The sequence below is a fragment of the Eleutherodactylus coqui genome, chromosome 5, assembly GCF_035609145.1.
Source record: "Eleutherodactylus coqui strain aEleCoq1 chromosome 5, aEleCoq1.hap1, whole genome shotgun sequence".
NCBI classification, from domain to species: domain Eukaryota; kingdom Metazoa; phylum Chordata; class Amphibia; order Anura; family Eleutherodactylidae; genus Eleutherodactylus; species Eleutherodactylus coqui.
Window position 1 is genome coordinate 43,358,759 of NC_089841.1, and position 19,833 is coordinate 43,378,591.

Here is a 19,833-nt window from a genome sequence, read left to right on the forward strand (position 1 = left end):
TCCTTCTCAGGGTTTCCATTAACCCCCCAGGGAGGTAGCAGATATATTTGAGAAGAGTTTTTCCTCATCCCAGAGAAATCTGCTGGGTAGTGCCACAACGGTCAGATCTGCTCAAATTTTTCTGTCGTCACTACCAGAGAAGTCAGGAGGCAAAAAGCCGTCTTCATCAAATCCCCGATGAGCCCCCAGATGATATACGACATTTGACAGGGCAACCTAAGATCTCCCCGGGAAATGGTGTTTATTTTATGTGCTAACAGGCACTGGAGGATTTACATCCCAGGATCAGAGTGTCTATACAAAGACGTTCACATAACCTAATACAGTGTGGGCTGACTTATTCATAGTTTCATAACTATTGGTTAACACTTGAAGGAAGAACTTCAGGAAGGAAGAATTTATCTACAAGAGAGCAAAAAGGGCGGATTTAAATTGGGCTATCTTGGTATCCAATTACAACAGTGTGAGTAGAGAAAAACAATATACTTCAGCTTTCTGGCTGATAACAGAGAGGCAATAACAGGTAAAGTACATTCATTTTTCTATGTCCTCACACCACACTAGTACCCTGTTGTACTGCTTCTAGCTTGGATGCAAGATGTGATATGGGAGGGCATGGAGGCTCTAGTATTCTTTTGGGCTGCTCTAGCTTGGATAGAAGATATGATCCGGGGTACATGGTGCCTCTAGTACCCTGTTGGGCCTCCTCTAGCCTGGATACAAGATGTGATATGGGTGGGTATGGAGGTTAGAGTACCTTGTTGTGCCACTTCTAACTTGGATACAAGATGGGATACAGGCAGGCATGGAGGCTCTAGTACCCTTTTGTACAACCTATAGCTTGGTTACAAGATGTAATACGGATGGGTATGGAGGCTCTAGTACCCTGTTTGTTCGCCTCTAGGTTGGATACAAGATGTGATACGGGATGCATGGAGGATCTGGTACCCTGTTGGGCCTCTTCTAGCCTGGATACAAGATGTGATACGGGAGGGCATGAAGGTTCTAGTACCTTGCTGTGACACCTCTAGCTTGGATACAAGATGTGATAAGAGTGGGCATGGAGGCTCTAGTACTCTGTTGTACCACTTCTAGCGTGGATGCTAGATGTGATATGGGTGGGCATGTAGGCTCTACTACCCTGTTGGGATACCTCTAGCTTGGATACAAGATGTGATACAGGCCAACATGGAACGTCATCAGTGCCCAAACTAAACCTGGATTCGTTGCTTAAGACAATCTGACTCCACTCCGTAGCCATCCAGTTTCATCGTTCATGACACCACTGCAAACAGAAGTGCCGGTGGGTGTACACATAATAGGCAGTACACATATAGGCGCCGTAACACCAAATGTCCTACAGCCAAGCACCTAGAAATGGTTCCAGCAGTCACAGGGGCCTGTAGCGTTGGCTGACAATGAAATAGTTGGAGCTGCTCCTGCTTGTCAAATGATCAGACGATCCTCTCTACTGGGGATGCGGATCAGTCAGGGGCGTCCTGAGCTCAGTTGCCTTGTGTGCCCTCACACATCAACTGGTCCCAATACCTCTTAACAGTCTGGTCAGAACGGCCCAAACGGTGGTCAATTCGTCAATACAACCATCAAGCTTCTCATATTCCAATAATGCACCCCTCTGGTAATGGGGTGGAATTTCTTCTCTACGTCGTCCAGGTGTCTAGTGGTCAACAAGCTCCACACAAAAGGAAGAAGAGGTCACAACACACAAGGAGCCTCTGAGAGCTTTTTTTATAGGTGAAGAGTGGAACCAGTTTTGGGCCCTCAGGTGACGAGACTGTTCATCTAATCACCACAACTCTAATCAGTTGTACATCAGCCTGAGTTTTGCTGCACAATTTTTGTAAATAGTTAACCCCTTAAGGACACGGCCTATTTTGGGCTTAAGGATGCAACGATTTTTGGCGGATTTTCATCTCCATTTTTTAAAAGTCATAACTTTTTTATCTTTCCGTCGACGCGGCCGTATAAGGGCTTGTTTTTTGTGTGGCGAACTGTAGTTTTTTGATGGTGCCATTTTTGGGTACACAGACTATATTGTAAAACTTTTATTATTTTTTTTATGATCGCAGGGAGAGAAAACACATCAATTCTGACATAGATTTTTTTTTTTAACAGCGTTAATCATGCAACATAAATGACACAATCCTTTTTTTCCGCGGGCCGGTACGATTACAACGATACCAAAATGCTTACATTTTTTTAAGGTTTTTCCACTTTTCTGCAATAAAACCCTCTTTTTTGGAAAAAAAAATTCTAAATCACTGCATTCAAAGTCCTGTAACTTTTTTATTTTTCCATGGATGGAGCTCCATAAGGGCTTATTTCTTGCCAGACGAGCTGAAGTTTTTATTGGTACCATTTTGGGGTACATACGGCTTTTTTGATCACTTTTATTGCGTTTTTAGGCAGGCCAAATGTTAAAAATTAGCATTTTGCCTCAGTTTTTTAGCGTTTTTTTAAAATGCTTTTTTCTGTGCAGATTCAAAAGCATGTGCAGCATATTGTACGCATCGTTACGGACGCGAAAATACCAAACATGTGGGATTTAAATTTTTTTAATTTTTTAAAAATCATAATATGACAAAAAGCACAAAAGAAGGGTTTTTTCTAACATTTTTTTTTTTACATTTTTCTTATTTGTACTTTTGTTTTTACACTGTTTGTGTCCCTCTGGGGGACTTAAGGCACAGCACTGATGATCGCTGGGGGACTTAAGGCACAGCACTGATGATCGCTGTGATAAGGCATGGCAGGACTTCTGTCCTGCCATGCCTTATAGCTTATAGAGTGATCACAGGCTATGGCAATACAGAACGCCGGTACCTGTTGCCATAGCAACCAGCCGGGCTCTCTGCGATTATATCGCGAGAGCCCGTCAACTTCACAGAGAGAGCACGCTCCCTCTGTGAACCCTTTCCCTGCAGCGATCTACGTAGATCGCAGCAGGGAAGGGGTTAACAGTGTACTTTGTTAGCCTATTAAGCCCTTTTACAGGCTCGGCTTAACAGGCTGAATCCATTTCATGCTTGAGAGTTTTGACTCAGCTATGTCAACCTGAAAACCTTCCTGCACTATAAACTGGCCATGTAAAAGACCCTTTAGGCATGGTTTACACATTGCAGCTTTTTTATACTTTTTGTTAGCATGTTTGTTTGGTAACCCTTCCTCTCTTCCCTTAGAGAGTCTCCAAAATGCCCATAAGGGTTTACATAAACTCCTCCCCTTTTACGGTCCAGTTTGGTTGATTCTCCCACCAAACTCTACATTATCGGCAAGCATGCAAAACTGCCATTGCAATGGACACATGATTCCGGTTCAGTCCTGCTACCGATATATAGTGCAGATCCTAGGTGTGTGAACTGTGCCCTCACATCAGCTGCCCTTACTGTGAGGGGCGTAATAGTTGCTTGCTACAGCCATGAATCTTTTAATAAAAGGTATACATCAGTAAATGGAGACACCGTACAGCACTATTATTAGCTCACGTATGGAGCTGTTATATGGTCATTGGATGGCAGTATTATTTAACCCCATAATGTTCCATGGTGTACAATTACATCATAGAGGTTCTGGGTTTGTATGGAGGGGGACCGGGAGCCAAACCCACTCCATATAATGCGGGTGCAAGCTGTTTCTTACAGCTGACACCCGCCTGCAACAGCTGTGATCAGAACTCATTTACTAAAAGGTATAATCTGTATTGGTATGCATTAAAAAAAGGGATATTTAAAACCCCAGTATCCTCCACATGCTGATCTAACAGCTATCAGCTATATTTCATAGCTACGTATATAAAGAGGGAGAAATCCCAAAGAACTATTAATGTGTAATACCGTGTTCCCCGAAAATAAGACAGTGTCTTATATTAATTTTTGTTCAAAAAGGTTTAACTTTTTTTTACATGGATAGCTGCCTAGCCGCTATTTAAATTGACTTTTTAAATCAACTGTTAGCAGGGCTTAATTTTGGAGTAGGGCTTATATTTCAAGCATCCTCAAAAAGGCTGAAAAATCATTTTGCATCCTCAAAAATTTGGAAAATCATGCTATGTCTTATTTTCAGAGAAACAAGGTAGCAGCAATTGTTGAGTTTACTGAAATTAAAAAGGAACAACTAGCCCCAATGTTTTCCACCACCTCAGTGGCGTCATCAGGGGTTTGGGGCTCAATGGCCTGTTTCTATTTCAGAGGCTGGAGGCTGCATATTTTTTGCTATCTCTTTGTTATCTCTTCTCCTGCAGCTCTCCATTGTGCCTTTTTTGGTCGAGTCTTTGGGCAGCCAAGATGCCCGCCTCCGTTTTCTAACTAGACTGTGTATTGCTTTGTGATTGGCCAGAACTGATCTTGTGATTAGTGCTGGCCAATCACAGAGCAGTTATAGTGCATTGGTAGTCTAAGACTATCAATCCATTAAGGGTGCCCGAAAATGGGCAACAGAGAAACGAGGCAGAAGATTAAATGCAGGTAATATACTCCCTCCACCCTCTTGTCCCAGAACTGGAGGGTCACTTCGACCTTCTGAATATCATTTTTACATCTGTGGTGCAGAATGTTTATTGCAGTGATAAAGCACTGGCTGTAGGTTTGTGTTTTGCTTTGGATCTCTTGGTCTTCAAGTGTTTCAGTAGCGTTGATATAAATTTTGCGGCGCTGCTCCTAAAAGTTGAAGGGTCTTGGCCGTTTCTGCTTAATGTCATTGATTCACTACTCGACTGTATAATTCTTCCTTTGACTTTTGTTTTATTGCTGCGGTTTATCTAATTTTCAGTACGCCTTAAGCCAACATTAGATGAAACACAAACAAGGCTGAAAGTCTCAGAACTAGATTACAACAAACCCGAAGGGAAGAAAAAAGGGGAACTTACTGTAATATGAAAAGTTTTAAAAGCTAGAAGTTGTGTAAAAACACAAAAGTTCTCATGATCAAAATCTTGCTACCTTAAAGGGATATTCCTACTAAAGTAAGCAATGACTTCGCTAGGGTGTCCAGAAAGTGGTGGGCCAGGCGTAAATGTTCTAAAAGTTGCAATATTGTCACTTGCTCCAAAATTGCAACCCTTGGGCAGCACGATTTTGGCACAACCCAAATCATACAAATGCTTCTATATCACTATACCTCCCCTGTTAACTAATCTAATGCAGGGGCGTAACTATAGAGGGTGCAGGGGATGCGGTTGCCCCCGGGCCCAGGAGCCTTAGGGGGCCCATAAGGCCTCTCTTCTCCATATAGGGAGCCCAGTACTATGAATAAAGCATTATAGTTGGGGCCCTGTTACAGGCTTTGCATTGGGGCCCAGAAGCTTCAAGTTATGCCTCTGTGCAGCATGGTTTAGGTATGGGTACGAGTACAGACACAGATAGAGGGGGGCCCCAGCTCAAATTTTGCATCAGGGCCCCTGAGCCTTTAGTTACGCCCTGATCTAATGCATTCTGCTACAGAGGAGATACTACCCCACTATTTGTACAATGTGTTAAGGAGTACTTGCATCTCAGAAATTTATGGCGGAGCCCACCAGTGTCCCAAGCCTTTATGCTGCCTGAGGTGAAGTGGGAAATGGCAGCCTCTTGCAAAAAAAGCACTAATTTTACAGGCATGGAAAGCACCTATAACAAGATACCAAACACATATTTGAACCATTGAAACTTCTCTGAAGTGAGAGTTACAGTGCCCCCAATAGTGTTGCTCTTTATTGCCCCCAGTAGTTATAGTGACTCCCTTAATTGCCCTAGTAGTAATAGTGACCCTCTTAATGTCCCCAATAGTAATAATGCCACTATAATGGCCCCAGTAGTAATACTGCTTACACAGTGCCCCCAGTAGTAATAGTGTCTTCCCTAGTGGCCCCGTTATCAACAGTGTTCCCCGTAGTGGACATCAGGCAGCAACCCAACAAGCATTGAACTCACTCTCTCGGCATCTTCCTTACAGCTTCCATGGTTGTTGTAATGAATCTGTGACCCCTGACCTCTCCCTCGGCTATTTGCAGTCCTGCTGACTACAGAAGTGGTGCCCACCGGAAGGGAAATCTGGATGGAATAAGTTTAATGCTTGCTAGAAGGATGATCAGCTGGCTTGTAGCTAGCAATTTTCTCTTACCAGCCATTAATATGGCCGGTAAAAAAGAAATACTGGCTAGGTGGCAACCCTAATGCCGCCTCTCCGAGATCCTGCAGACTACTGCCTCAGGCGGCAGTCTCAGGTCACCTCATGGAAGAGGCACCCCTGGTGGAGCCATAGAATATGTCATCAATGTCTTGTAGGTACTTGTTCCTACTATGATGTCAAGAGTGTAGGTCAAGCAGCCAGTACGCCCGCGGCTTTCTCCATTATGCTCCATAAGAGTAACAGCTCCGCTGTGTTTGTAATTCCCATAGTAGTAAATAAAGAGTTGCCCACATATTCTGCATCTGGATGCAGCAGTTGGCAACAGGGATGGCTTTGGAGGACCCCATTCCTGACATAAGTGCGGCTTCAGGGTGGAGGCTGTCTTCACATCTTTACTGACTGGTGGTCACTGGAGCTATAACTTGGATTTCTGGACAAAGAAACATCTTCAATATGTTTGTGTGCTCACTTGTCTTTCATGCTAGTTCTTTCCAGATTCCAAGGTCATACAGTGCAGACAGGCCACTTGCCTTCCCATGGATGTTGGCCCTGGGGAAATAACATTATAAGGTCCACTGGGGCGGTGGAAATGAAATCATTCTCAGAACAGGGATTTTGTGTGAATAAATCTTTTCAAAAACGGACTTTCTATATCTGATTTGGCTTCATGGATCAAACTCAATGCCAATTATCTTCTTTATCGATATCCTTAGCAATGGTTCAACCGCAGCACCCGAATTTTCAATGTAAAGTATTGCAACAGATGGAATAGTAATTGATATTGCAAGAGCTCTTTGAGGGATTATCATAACACTTGTAGGAGTCATCATCTGTGCAGTAGTCACATATTACTACACTATCTAGATAAAAATAACCCAGATTATTAGAGTTGTGGGAACCGTACAGAGCCGGACCCTAGTAGCAGGTTACAGCGGACAGAGAGCACAAGAATGTGCTGGAATAAGCCCAAGAACCTTAGTATAATAGTAGTGTGTTGGGCTCTGCTGGAATTTCCAGGCAGTATGCACCAAAAATGCAAAAAAGTCTTTACTTCTTAAATTGACCCTCCAGAGCCAGACAAAGCAAGATGGCAGCACTGATTCTATGACCGCCAGATGCCCATTATTCATTGGTAGTCTACAATAAGATATAGATTAGTATGAAGCTCATAGAAGCAGCATTTCCTGGGAACCATATTTAGTCATTGTATCGGTATTCCTGTACTCTTATCAGTGTAAGTAATGTAAGCAACATGTCACATTACGTATGCATTCGCCAGTGTTAGACTATGTAAGGATTTCTTACATTTAGGGAGTTGACTACCATGATTGAACACTATACCATTGTTTGTTCTACACTATTTGGCCTTAGTCAGACGGGCGATTTTTCGCGCGATTTGCGCATGAGCATGCGGCCGGCGATTTTATAAAACCATTGCTTTGCAATGGTATCGGACACATGAGCGCTTTTTATGCGCTCGTCCGATAAATTATAGAACAGAAATCGCAGATCGCACCTATCTGCGATCTGCGATTCCTGTTCTCTTCTCTATATGCGCTCAATGGGGCCGGCGGCAGCAGCGCCGACCCCATTGAGAACATTTAGAAGACAAATCATTCTTCTCTGCCACAGCTGTAACAGCTGTGGCAGAGAAGAACGATGTTTGCCCATTGAATTCAATGGAGCCGGCAATACAGCCGCTCCATTGAAAGCAATGGGCTGCCGGCGTGCGCGGGGTGAATTGTCGGGAAGGGGTTAAATATATAAACCCTTCCCTGCAATTCATTCTAAAATGTGTTAAAATAAAAAAAAATTGTATACTCACCTTTCTCCTGAACTGCTTCTTGGCACTATTCAGCCGGCGGGGCTTTAAAATCCCCGCCTGCTGAATGATCTGCCTCTGATTGGTCACAGCCCTGACCAATCAGAGGCTGAAAACACTCACACACCCATTCATGAATTCATGAATGGGTGAGTGACTGCTGCCTCTCAGCGCTGAGCCAATCAGGGGCAGGTCTGACTCACATCCATTCATGAATTCATGAATGGGTGTGAGTGAGGCATGCCTCTGATTGGCTCAGCGCTGAGCCAATCAGGGGGCAGGTCTGACTCACACCCCCTTCACACCCACTGCAGGACGGCCGCACGCAGCTCCGGCTGCCGGCAGAAGGTGAGTATACAATTTTTTTTTATTTTAACACATTTTAGGATGGATTGCAGGGAAGGGCTTATATATTTAAGCCCTTACCGACAATTCATCCCGGGCTCGCCCGCAGCGACGGCTGTATTGCAGTCTCCATTGAATGCAATGCGCTGGACAGCTCCGGCCCGTTTCTAATGAAACGCGGCTAGGAGCAGATTTTCGGGCGATTTGCGGGCGACTTGCGCGCACCGGTCACGCGATTTGCGGATGCGCATCCGTCATGCGATCCGCAAATCGCGCGAAAAATCGCCCGTCTGACTAAGGCCTTTGTCAAAAAAATGAAGTACCTAGAAGAAGTTGTCGTTTTGCTTCAAAACTCAGCATTCAGTTACATCTCAGACTGATATGCATATGACAGCTCTTCAGGACATCCTGCAGCCACATGTGTTCCTCTCATGGCGACGTCCGAAAGGAATTTTCCATCAGGATAATGCTCAGCAGCACACAGCAAGGGTGTCACAGGAATGTCTCCACAGGATTGCCACCCTACTGTGGCCTGCTTGGTCTCATCAGATTTATCACCAATAGAAAATGTATAGGAGCATCTGGGACACCAATTTCGACAACCTTTGGATTTACATGATCTAGAAGCTCTGTTATGCCTTACCGACGCAGGATTGGAGCCGCAGATGTATAGCTGTGCCGGTCACTGGAGACTAGTCAAGTTAGCCGGGAGTCGTTGTTGGTAAGTCAAAGTATTCAGGACAATGGGATGAGATGGAAGCGTAGTCAAATGGGAGCCAGCAGCAGGAGGTAATGGAATGCAGTATAATGGGAGGAGACACAAACATAGTCAAATGGAAGCTAGAGATCAGCAGCAAGAGGAAGAGGCGCTTGATCAAGGTGGCGGAACACAAAAATCACACACTGGATCTGAGGCACAGTCAGGCTTTTATAGGAAATCCTAATTAGTAGCAGGGTGGAGCAAGAACAGGGAGACAGGGAGTGGATTTAGTGGGTGCAAGCAAACATAGAACAAGGCTGGGTTTCACCAAGGAACTGTCTAAATCCTGGATAGCCCAGGGGAGAGAGCTGCTGACTGAAGCACAAGAGCTCCTGGGTTTGAATACTGACAGGTTCAGTTACAGCAAGTGTGAACAGTTATATCACAGGATACCTTACAGAAACTGTATGCCTCCATGTCTGCCTGAATCTTGCATCCAATACAAAGGTGACCCAACAGGGGCCAAGTTTTCCAATACATTCTCTTTTGCTCTGATATTGTAATCACTAACTTATATCAACGTTACAATCATAAAGAGAAAGTTTCATTGCATTTCAACAACCTCTTCACAGGGAGGGATTTTTTTGACAGTGAGATTATTTGTGCTATTAGTTAAGCTAAGACTGGGCTGGCCCCAGCAGAAAGAGCACAGTGGTGACATCACACAATTGTCTCTCGTTCTTTCTTCGATGATTATCGTTAATTAATTTGGACACGTGAGAGAACTCAGATCCCAGTAGCCTTATTGCTGATTCTACATTTAAATAGTGCATAAGACACTACAGTATGTTCATGTGAGCAGCAAGGACATTTTTCCCACGTGGCTTTTTACTAATAATAACCTCCTGTCACTGTCACATCTTGTAGATTTCTGAACAATAGATCAGGTAGAGCAACGATTCAAAAATGTGTTCGGTGGGCGACCACTTTAAATCTGCATCCAACTGTGCCTTATTGGTCATTGCTTCCTAGTTCTGCACTCATGTCAGCTAGCGGTCTCACTTCTATGATAACACCCCACCTCTAACTGTGATTAATCTTAAAGGGGTATTTCCTTCTCAGCATTTCATGGCAGTTTCTCTACCACTCAACTGGGTGTAATAGAGGTGTTAAGGAAACAATGTAAGGCTGTTGCCTCGTCTGTTTCATAACACCTGGCAAGGTGATTGCAGAACAGCCACGGGTTTGTCATCTCATTCATAAAATGCTGAGATGGAAATATTCCCTTTGTTCTGGTGTTATTTAAGGACGCTCTATATTTCACTGTTAGTTCCCCAGTAGACATTGCTCTGTTTGTACTCTTCTTTGGCTTGATAAAGTGAATGAGGCAACGTGTCGTTGCCTGTGCGCTGAAACATCAGTAAAACTTACTCACTCTGCAAATTATAATTCGTGTAATGGAGCTACTAGGATCTTATCACATACAAGGACTGTTAGTTTGGTCATTTTGGTCCCTCAAATGCTTGTTTGCCAGGTGTTCTGTACATTATACAGATCCAGCACTTTAATCCGTTCCCACTCCAGGGCATAAGTTCGCGTCCTGGCAGCGGGGTACGCATATTAACACATTCTGCCGCAGTTCTACAGCGCGGCCGATTCAGCCAATCACCTGGCTGGAATCGGCATCACGTGACTCAGCGGCGTGCCCGAGCATTGCCGTGCACGATGAGCTGTGCCCGCGCGTCACGTGGGCTGTGACGTCACCGAGCCTTGCATTTGCCCGCGGATTTTGAACAGTATTGATCTACGGAGGAAGCAAGCTGATGGTTGGAGCCTTTTCCCCAATTTACAAGATGGGAGAGTAAGATTTGTGCTCTACGTGTGGTGAGTACCCACCTGAGATTTGTGCGCTGTGCGCTGCTACGTGTGGTGAGTACCCACCTGAGATTTGTGCGCTGTGCGCTACGTGCGGGACGCGGTTACCTGAGATTTGTGCGCTGTGCGCTACGTGTGGAGACGCGGTTACCTGAGATTTGTGCGCTACGTGTGGAGACGCGGTCACCTGAGATTTGTGCGCTACGCTGTGCGCTACGTGTGGAGACGCGGTCACCTGAGATTTGTGCGCCGTGCGCTACGCTGTGCGCTACGTGTGGAGACGCGGTCACCTGAGATTAATGCGCCGTGCGCTACGCTGTGCGCTACGTGTCGAGACGCGGTCACCTGAGATTTGTGCGCCATGCGCTACGCTGTGCGCTACATGTGGAGACGCGGTCACCAGAGATTAATGCGCCGTGCGCTACATGTGGAGACGCGGTCACCTGAGATTTGTGCGCCGTGCGCTACGCTGTGCGCTACGTGTGGAGACGCGGTCACCTGAGATTTGTGCGCCGTGCGCTACGCTGTGCGCTACGTGTGGAGACGCGGTCACCTGAGATTAATGCGCCGTGCGCTACGCTGTGCGCTACGTGTGGAGACGCGGTCACCAGAGATTAATGCGCCGTGCGCTACATGTGGAGACGCGGTCACCTGAGATTTGTGCGCCGTGCGTTACGCTGTGCGCTACGTGTGGAGACGCGGTCACCTGAGATTTGTGCGCCGTGCGCTACGCTGTGCGCTACGTGTGGAGACGCGGTCACCTGAGATTTGTGCGCCGTGCGCTACGCTGTGCGCTACGTGTGGAGACGCGGTCACCTGAGATTTGTGCGCCGTGCGCTACGCTGTGCGCTACGTGTGGAGACGCGGTCACCTGAGATTTGTGCGCCGTGCGCTATGCTGTGCGCTACGTGTGGAGACGCGGTCACCTGAGATTTGTGCGCCGTGCGCTACGCTGTGCGCTACATGTGGAGACGCGGTCACCTGAGATTTGTGCGCCGTGCGCTACGTGTGGAGACGCGGTCACCGGAGATTTGTGCGCCGTGCGCTACGCTGTGCGCTACGTGTGGAGACGCGGTCACCTGAGATTAATGCGCCGTGCGCTACGTGTGGAGACGCGGTTACCTGAGATTAATGCGCCGTGCGCTACGCTGTGCGCTACGTGTGGAGACGCGGTCACCTGAGATTTGTGCGCTACGTGTGGAGACAACACCCAAGATTTGTGCGCTACGTGTGCTGAGTGCGTCACCTGAGATTTGCGCGACGCCACCTGGCGCAACCTGTCTTTTTTTGCAGATTTGTGCGCCTTATTGCAAAATTACGTGTGGAGAGGATCCTGACGTTTGGACGCGTTTCGAGAAGAATTTCGCTTCGCTCGGACACCATCTGACATCACTCAGCGAGGTAAGCTGCTGCATCTGCCCAAATTTTCATCGCGTGCATCTGCTGATATGCGCGTATTTGGCGCATATTTGCAGGTTTTCGCTTGCATCTGCTGATATGCGCATACTTGGCGCATATTTGCAGGTGTTCGCTTGCATCTGCTGATATGCGCATACTTGGCGCATATTTGCAGGTTTTCTCCTGCATCACCTGATATGTGCATATTTGCAGGTTTTCGCTTGCATGTGGTGATATGCTCTCCGTTTTCCACAGGACGACTCGTGTGGAGAGTAACCTGACATTTGGCTGCGTTTTGTACAACGTACGGAACCGGAGATTGGCGTTTTAGGTGCTGATCTCACATTTGCCCCCCCCCCCCCTCCCCGCTTTTGGAGAGGACGACTCTTCTGGAGAGGAATTTCGCTTCGCTAGGACACCACCTGACGTCACTCGGCGAGGTAAGCTGCTGCATCTGCCAAATTTTTCATTGCTTGCATCTGCTCATATGTGCATGCATGCCCGTATGCGTACATGCATGCATGCCCGTATGCGTACATGCATGCATGCCCGCATGCGTACATGCGTGCATGCCTGCCTGTATGCGTGCATGCCTGCCTGTATGCGTGCATGCATGCCTGTATGCGTGCATGCCTGTATGTATGCGTGTATGTATGCGTGCATGCATGCCTGTATGCGTGCATGCATGCATGCCTGTATGCGTGCATGCCTGTATGCATGCATGCGTGCGTGCCTGTATGCGTATATGCGTGCGTGCCTGTATGCATGTGTGCGTGCGTGCCTGTACGCGTGCCTGTATGCGTACGTGCGTGCCTGTATGCGTGCGTGCTTGTATGCGTACGTGCGTGCCTGTATGCGTACGTGCGTGCGTGCCTGTGTGCGTGTGTGCCTGTGTGCGTGCATGCCTTATGCGTACATGCATGCATGTATGCTCACCCACTTACTCAGCCACCCCCTCTCTCTCACACACACACTTGCTGTGTTAAATTCGTCTTATTGGCCGAAAAAGACATTACATTAGATTTGAGTATTTAATTCCTTTTTTTAGCACACGTACAGGTTCCATCCCAATACTGCACCTAATCTGCACTAACTGAACAAACCTTCGGAGAAACAGACCAATTGTCCAAATACGATGTCTTTATCTATTAAAGTAGGAGTGAAGAAAAGCAGGGACAGTGCAATAACTACGAAAACCCACGGAATTAAGCCAATTGCAGGGTTAATGTTCTTTTTCTTCCTCGTTATAGGTCAGCTGATACGTTTTGGTCAGAATCTTGCACTGTGGTAACCGTTTCCGGTGCTCGCAACCACAGAGTTGAATCACCAGAGAGCCAGAAGTTCCCAGATGTTGGCTCAGGAGGACGCTTAAAAGCTGGAAATGGCCCATCACCTGCTATGGAAATACATCATCAGGATCTGATGGAGCAGTACGATGAAGATTGTCAGGTTGCATGTGATGCTGCTCACTGTCCCTCGTTAGTCGGTTCACAGTTTATACACTAAGCTATTTATCCCCTTAGAGAACAAGCCTGTTTGCGCCTTAGTGACAGACCGAAAATTTGGAACTTTACATGTGTCACTTGACATATCATAAGTCCGTAAAGGTTTTGCATATCCAAGTGACTGTGACATTGTTTTCTTCCCCTTGTTGTACTTCTGTTAGGTAGTAAAAAAGGACTGTTAAAAGTTGTGTATATTTATTAAAATTGCTACTTTGCACAATTTTGAATTTTCATTTTTTCACATTGTCAAATGTCATATATAAAATAAGTGCAAACATACTGTACAAATCTTTGCTAACATATAGATTTCCATCTGTTCACTTTATTCTGGATGCACGGTTTAAAACGTTTGTAAATTTATTTTTTCCATTTAGGAGACGTACAAATTTAACATTACTTTTCAGAATTTAGAGGAACACTAAGGCCTCATGTCCACGGGGAAAATCAGGCCCGCTACGGATTCTCCATGTAGAATCTGCAGCGGGTCCCTCCTGCCCCGCGGACATGAGCGCTGAAAATAGGAATAAATCAGAATTAACTTACCTCTCACACGCTCCGGATACTTCATTCGCTGCGGCGTCATCTTCTCTTGTCGCGGCCAGATCTTCTTTCTTCGGCTCGGCGGATGTACATGATGACGTCGGTGACGTGCCCCGCGCATGCGCCGGGCCGAAGCAAAATGATCCGGCCGCGACTGAGAGAAGATGGCGCCGCGGCGAAGAGAAGAACCGGAGCGTGTGAGTAAAATCAGATTTTTGTGTCCCGCGGATCCGGACGGCTTCCATAGGCTTCAATAGAAGCCCGCGGGAGCCGTCCCCGCGGGAGACCCGCATGAAAATGGAGCATGGTCCAGATTTTTTCATGCTCCATTTTTTTTAAAATCCCTTTTATTGACGATCCGCGGGTATTTATCTACCCCGCGGGTGGTCAATGCATCCCTATGGGATGCGGATCCGCGGGCGGGAGAAGAGTTAAAATCCGCTGCGGATTTTAATTCTTATTTTGCCCGTGGACATGAGCCCTTAGTTTTCCTACACCAATCCAAGTTTGCAAAGGCTGCTAGGTGTCATAATTAAGGATGAGCGAGTATACTCGCTAAGGCACTACTCGTTCAAGTAATGTGCCTTAGACGAGTATCTCCCTGCTCGTCCATAAAGATTCGGGGACCGCTGCGGCTGACAGGTGAGTCGCAGGGGAGAGAGAGATCTCCCCTCCGTTCCTCCCCGCTCTCCCCCGCGGCGGCCCCCGAATCTTTAAGGACGAGCAGGGAGATACTCGTCTAAGGCACATTACTCGAACGAGTAGTGCCTTAGCGAGTGTACTCGCTCATCCTTAGTCATAATGATAGATACTTACAAATTACCACATTTTAAAAACTGCACCCCTTAATGTATTCTCTGAGAGGGTCAGGAGTATTTTGACCCCACATTTATTTTTAGGAATTAATGCAATTTAGGAGACCAAATATTTAATTTTTAGAAAACATATCCTTTTCAAGACCTTTTTTTTCTATATTGCACATCAAAAGGAGGATTGAACCTCCGAAATGGATACCCCTGTTTTGTCTCGTGTTCACAAGTATACACAGTGTGGCCCTAATGTTATGTCTGTATGCACCACTGGGCCCAAAAAGAAAGGAGTAGTCAGTGGCTTTCTGAACAGACTGTTACAATCATGTGAGCAGATAAAGCAGAGGGCCCACACGATCGTGACCAAAGGAGTGGTAGTCTAGTAGTATACACGCACACAGGGAACACAGGAGAGTCACACAGAATCCAGGCAACCAAGCCTGTGCTACAGGGAGGATGACAGTGGCCCTACCTAAGCGGGGACATCAGCCCAGTAAGAGGACGGCCCAGCGATCTTAAGAACTGGGCCGTAGCAGATCCGAGGAGCCACACCACAGAACAGGAGTCATACACATGCCACATAACAGACACCGCCAACTGCATCAGGAGCAGGACAGGGCACACCGCCAACTGCATCAGGAGCAGGACAGGGCGCACCGCCAACTGCATCAGGAGCAGGACAGGACACACCGCCAACTGCATCAGGAGCAGGAGGGGCACACCGCCAACTGCATCAGGAGCAGGACAGGACACACCGCCAACTGCATCAGGAGCAGGACAGGGCACACCGCCAACTGCATCAGGAGCAGGACAGGGCACACCGCCAACTGCATCAGGAGCAGGACAGGGCACACCGCCAACTGCATCAGGAGCAGGACAGGGCACACCGCCAACTGCATCAGGAGCAGGACAGGGCACACCGCCAACTGCATCAGGAGCAGGACAGGGCACACCGCCAACTGCAACATATAGTGAAAACCAGACAGACTCCACCCAATTCAGATTTTATACTTTATTGCTAGTGTGGATGTTACACCAAGGTTCATTCCGTGATATAGACCAAAGGCCGCTGTGTTTGTGGGTCTTTTCTGTTTACTGCATTGCAGTAAAATATTGCGCAGTTTTTCAGGATCCTGCGTCATAATTCTTTTAAAGAAAAAGCGTATTAAAAAAAGGGAGTCACTGGGAAAAAAACAGTTCATAAAACGAAGGGTTTCAAGATTGCTGAACGTCGAGGGTCTCTTCACTGTCTGCCAGCCTTCCCGTTCTCAAGGACGTCAGATCTGCAGGAAATGACAAGAAATCAGCAGGTTAACAGTCACATCCCACCAGTATTACTGATTCCTAGATCCGCTCAACCCACTTACAATGACCACTACTCCCCCAACCTGGACAGAAGAATTAGACATACATATACACGCGTGCACGTATACACGCATGCGTGCACGTATACACGCGTGCACGTATACACGCACGCGTGCACGTATACACGCACGCATGCACGCACGTATACACGCACGCATGCACGTACGCATACACGCACTCACGCACGCATACACGCACACATACACGCACGTATACACGCATGCACGCACGTATACACGCACACATGTATACACGCACGCATGCACGCACGCACATATACACGCATGCACGCACGTATACACGCACGCATACACGCACGCACGTATACACGCATGCACGCACGTATGCACGCACACGCATGCACGCGCGTATACACGGATGCATGCACGCACACACACGGATGCATGCGCGCGTATACACGGATGCATGCGCGCCTGCATGCATGCACACATACACGCATGCATTACGTACACACGCATGCACACGTACACACGCATGCACACGTGCACACGCATGCACACATACACGCATGCACACATACACGCACATATGAGCAGATGCAAGCAATGAAAAATTTGGCAGATGCAGCAGCTTACCTCGCCGAGTGACGTCAGGTGGTGTCCTAGCGAAGCGAAATTCCTCTCCAGAAGAGTCGTCCTCTCCAAAAGGCGGGGGGCAAATGTGAGATCAGCACCTAAAACGCCAATCTCCGGTTCCGTACGTTGTACAAAACGCAGCCAAATGTCAGGTTCCTCTCCACACGAGTCGTCCTGTGGAAAACGGAGAGCATATCACCACATGCAAGCGAAAACCTGCAAATATGCGCATATCAGGTGATGCAGGAGAAAACCGGCAAATATGCACATATCAGGTGATGCAGGAGAAAACCTGCAAATATGCGCCAAGTATGCGCATATCAGCAGATGCAAGCGAACACCTGCAAATATGCGCCAAGTATGCGCATATCAGCAGATGCAAGCGAACACCTGCAAATATGCGCCAAGTATGCGCATATCAGCAGATGCAAGCGAACACCTGCAAATATGCGCCAAGTATGCGCATATGAGCAGATGCACGCGATGAAAATTTGGGCAGATGCAGCAGCTTACCTCGCTGAGTGATGTCAGATGGTGTCCGAGCGAAGCGAAATTCTTCTCGAAACGCGTCCAAACGTCAGGATCCTCTCCACACGTAATTTTGCAATAAGGCGCACAAATCTGCAAAAAAAGACAGGTTGCGCCAGGTGGCGTCGCGCAAATCTCAGGTGACGTACTCACCACACAAATCTTGGGTGTTGTCTCCACACGTAGCGCACAGCGCACAAATCTCAGGTGACCGCGTCTCCACACGTAGCGCACAGCGTAGCGCACGGCGCACAAATCTCAGGTGACCGCGTCTCCACACGTAGCGCACAGCGTAGCGCACGGCGCACAAATCTCAGGTGACCGCGTCTCCACACGTAGCGCACAGCGTAGCGCACGGCGCACAAATCTCAGGTGACCGCGTCTCCACACGTAGCGCACAGCGTAGCGCACGGCGCACAAATCTCAGGTGACCGCGTCTCGACACGTAGCGCACAACGTAGCGCATGGCGCATTAATCTCAGGTGACCGCGTCTCCACACGTAGCGCACAGCGTAGCGCACGGCGCACAAATCTCAGGTGACCGCGTCTCCAAGACGTAGCGCACAGCGTAGCGCACGGCGCACAAATCTCAGGTGACCGCGTCTCCACACGTAGCGCACAGCGTAGCGCACAAATCTCAGGTGACCGCGTCTCCACACGTAGCGCACGGCGCACAAATCTCAGGTGACCGCGTCCCGCACGTAGCGCACAGCGTAGCGCACAAATCTCAGGTGACCGCGTCTCCACACGTAGCGCACAGCGTAGCGCACAGCGCACAAATCTCAGGTGACCGCGTCCCGCACGTAGCGCACAGCGCACAAATCTCAGGTGGGTACTTACCACACGTAGCAGCGCACAGCGCACAAATCTCAGGTGGGTACTCACCACACGTAGAGCACAAATCTTACTCTCCCATCTTGTAAATTGGGGAAAAGGCTCCAACCATCAGCTTGCTTCCTCCGTAGATCAATACTGTTCAAAATCCGCGGGCAAATGCAAGGCTCGGTGACGTCACAGCCCACGTGACGCGCGGGCACAGCTCATCGTGCACGGCAATGCTCGGGCACGCCGCTGAGTCACGTGATGCCGATTCCAGCCAGGTGATTGGCTGAATCGGCCGCACTGTAGAACTGCGGCAGAATGTGTTAATATACGCGGGGTACTTCCCGCACCAGGGCGTAAACTTACGTCCTGGGGATAGCGCGAGATCACATATGATCTCACGCTATCCCGCAGCGGGAGCCGGCTGTCAGTCACAGCCTGCGTCCCGCTGCAAATGCGCCCCCCCCCCCGCTGTTAACCCCTTCCCTGCCGTGATCTATGTAGATCACGGCATGGAAAGAGTTCACAGAGGGAGCGCGCTCCCTCTGTGACGTCACTGGGCTCTCGCGTTATAATTGCAGAGAGCCTGGCCTGTTGCCATGGCAACAGGACGCCAGACACTGGCGTCCTGTATTGCCATAGCCCGTGATCGCTGTATAAGTAAGCCCTGCCATGCCTTATCACAGCGATCATCAGGGCAGTGTTGTAAGTCCCCCAGAGGGACACAAATTGTGTAAAAAAATATTTTAAAAATGAATTAAAAATTTTTTAAAAAGTAAAAAAAAACACATATTTGGTATTGTCGCGTCTGTAACGACGCATACAATAAGCTGCACATGCTTTTGACTGTGCACAGAAAAAAGCGTTAAAAAACGCTAAAAAACTGAGGCAAAATGCTAATTTTTAGCATTTTGCCTCCCTAAAAACGCAATAAAAGTGATCAAAAAAGCCGTATGTACCCCAAACTGGTACCAATAAAATCTATACCTCGTCTCGCAAAAAATAAGCCCTCATAGAGCTCCGTACATAAAAAAATTAAAAAGTTACAGGACTTTGAATGCAGCGATACAGAAAAAAAAAAGATTTCCAAAAAGAGGGTTTTTATTGCAAAAAAGTGGAAAAACCTAAAAAAAAATGTAATAATTTTGGTATTGTTGTAACCGTACCAAACCGCAGAAAAAATGGATTGTGTCATTTATGCTGCATGATTAATGCTGTAAAAAAAAAAAAACCCTATGGCAGAATTGATGCTTTTTCTCTCCCTGGTATCATAAAAAAATAAATAAAAGTTTTACAATATAGTCAATGTACCCAAAAGTGGCACCAATAAAAACTACAGTTCGCCACGCAAAAAACAAGCCCTTACACAGCCGCATCGATGGAAAAATAAAAAAGTTATGAC

At 47.4% G+C, this 19,833-nt stretch overlaps 1 long non-coding RNA gene across 1 annotated transcript; it reads right to left on the reverse strand.

Annotated features, from left to right (window-relative positions):
- Positions 1-16,117: 16,117 nt before the first annotated feature.
- Positions 16,118-18,701, reverse strand: LOC136626877 (uncharacterized). The gene is made up of 4 exons (XR_010792700.1): positions 18,495-18,701; positions 17,595-17,702; positions 17,082-17,255; positions 16,118-16,403 (listed from the first exon to the last, which is right to left on the reverse strand). It is a non-coding gene; the product is annotated as an uncharacterized lncRNA (long non-coding RNA).
- Between the last annotated feature and the right edge of the window lie 1,132 nt (positions 18,702-19,833).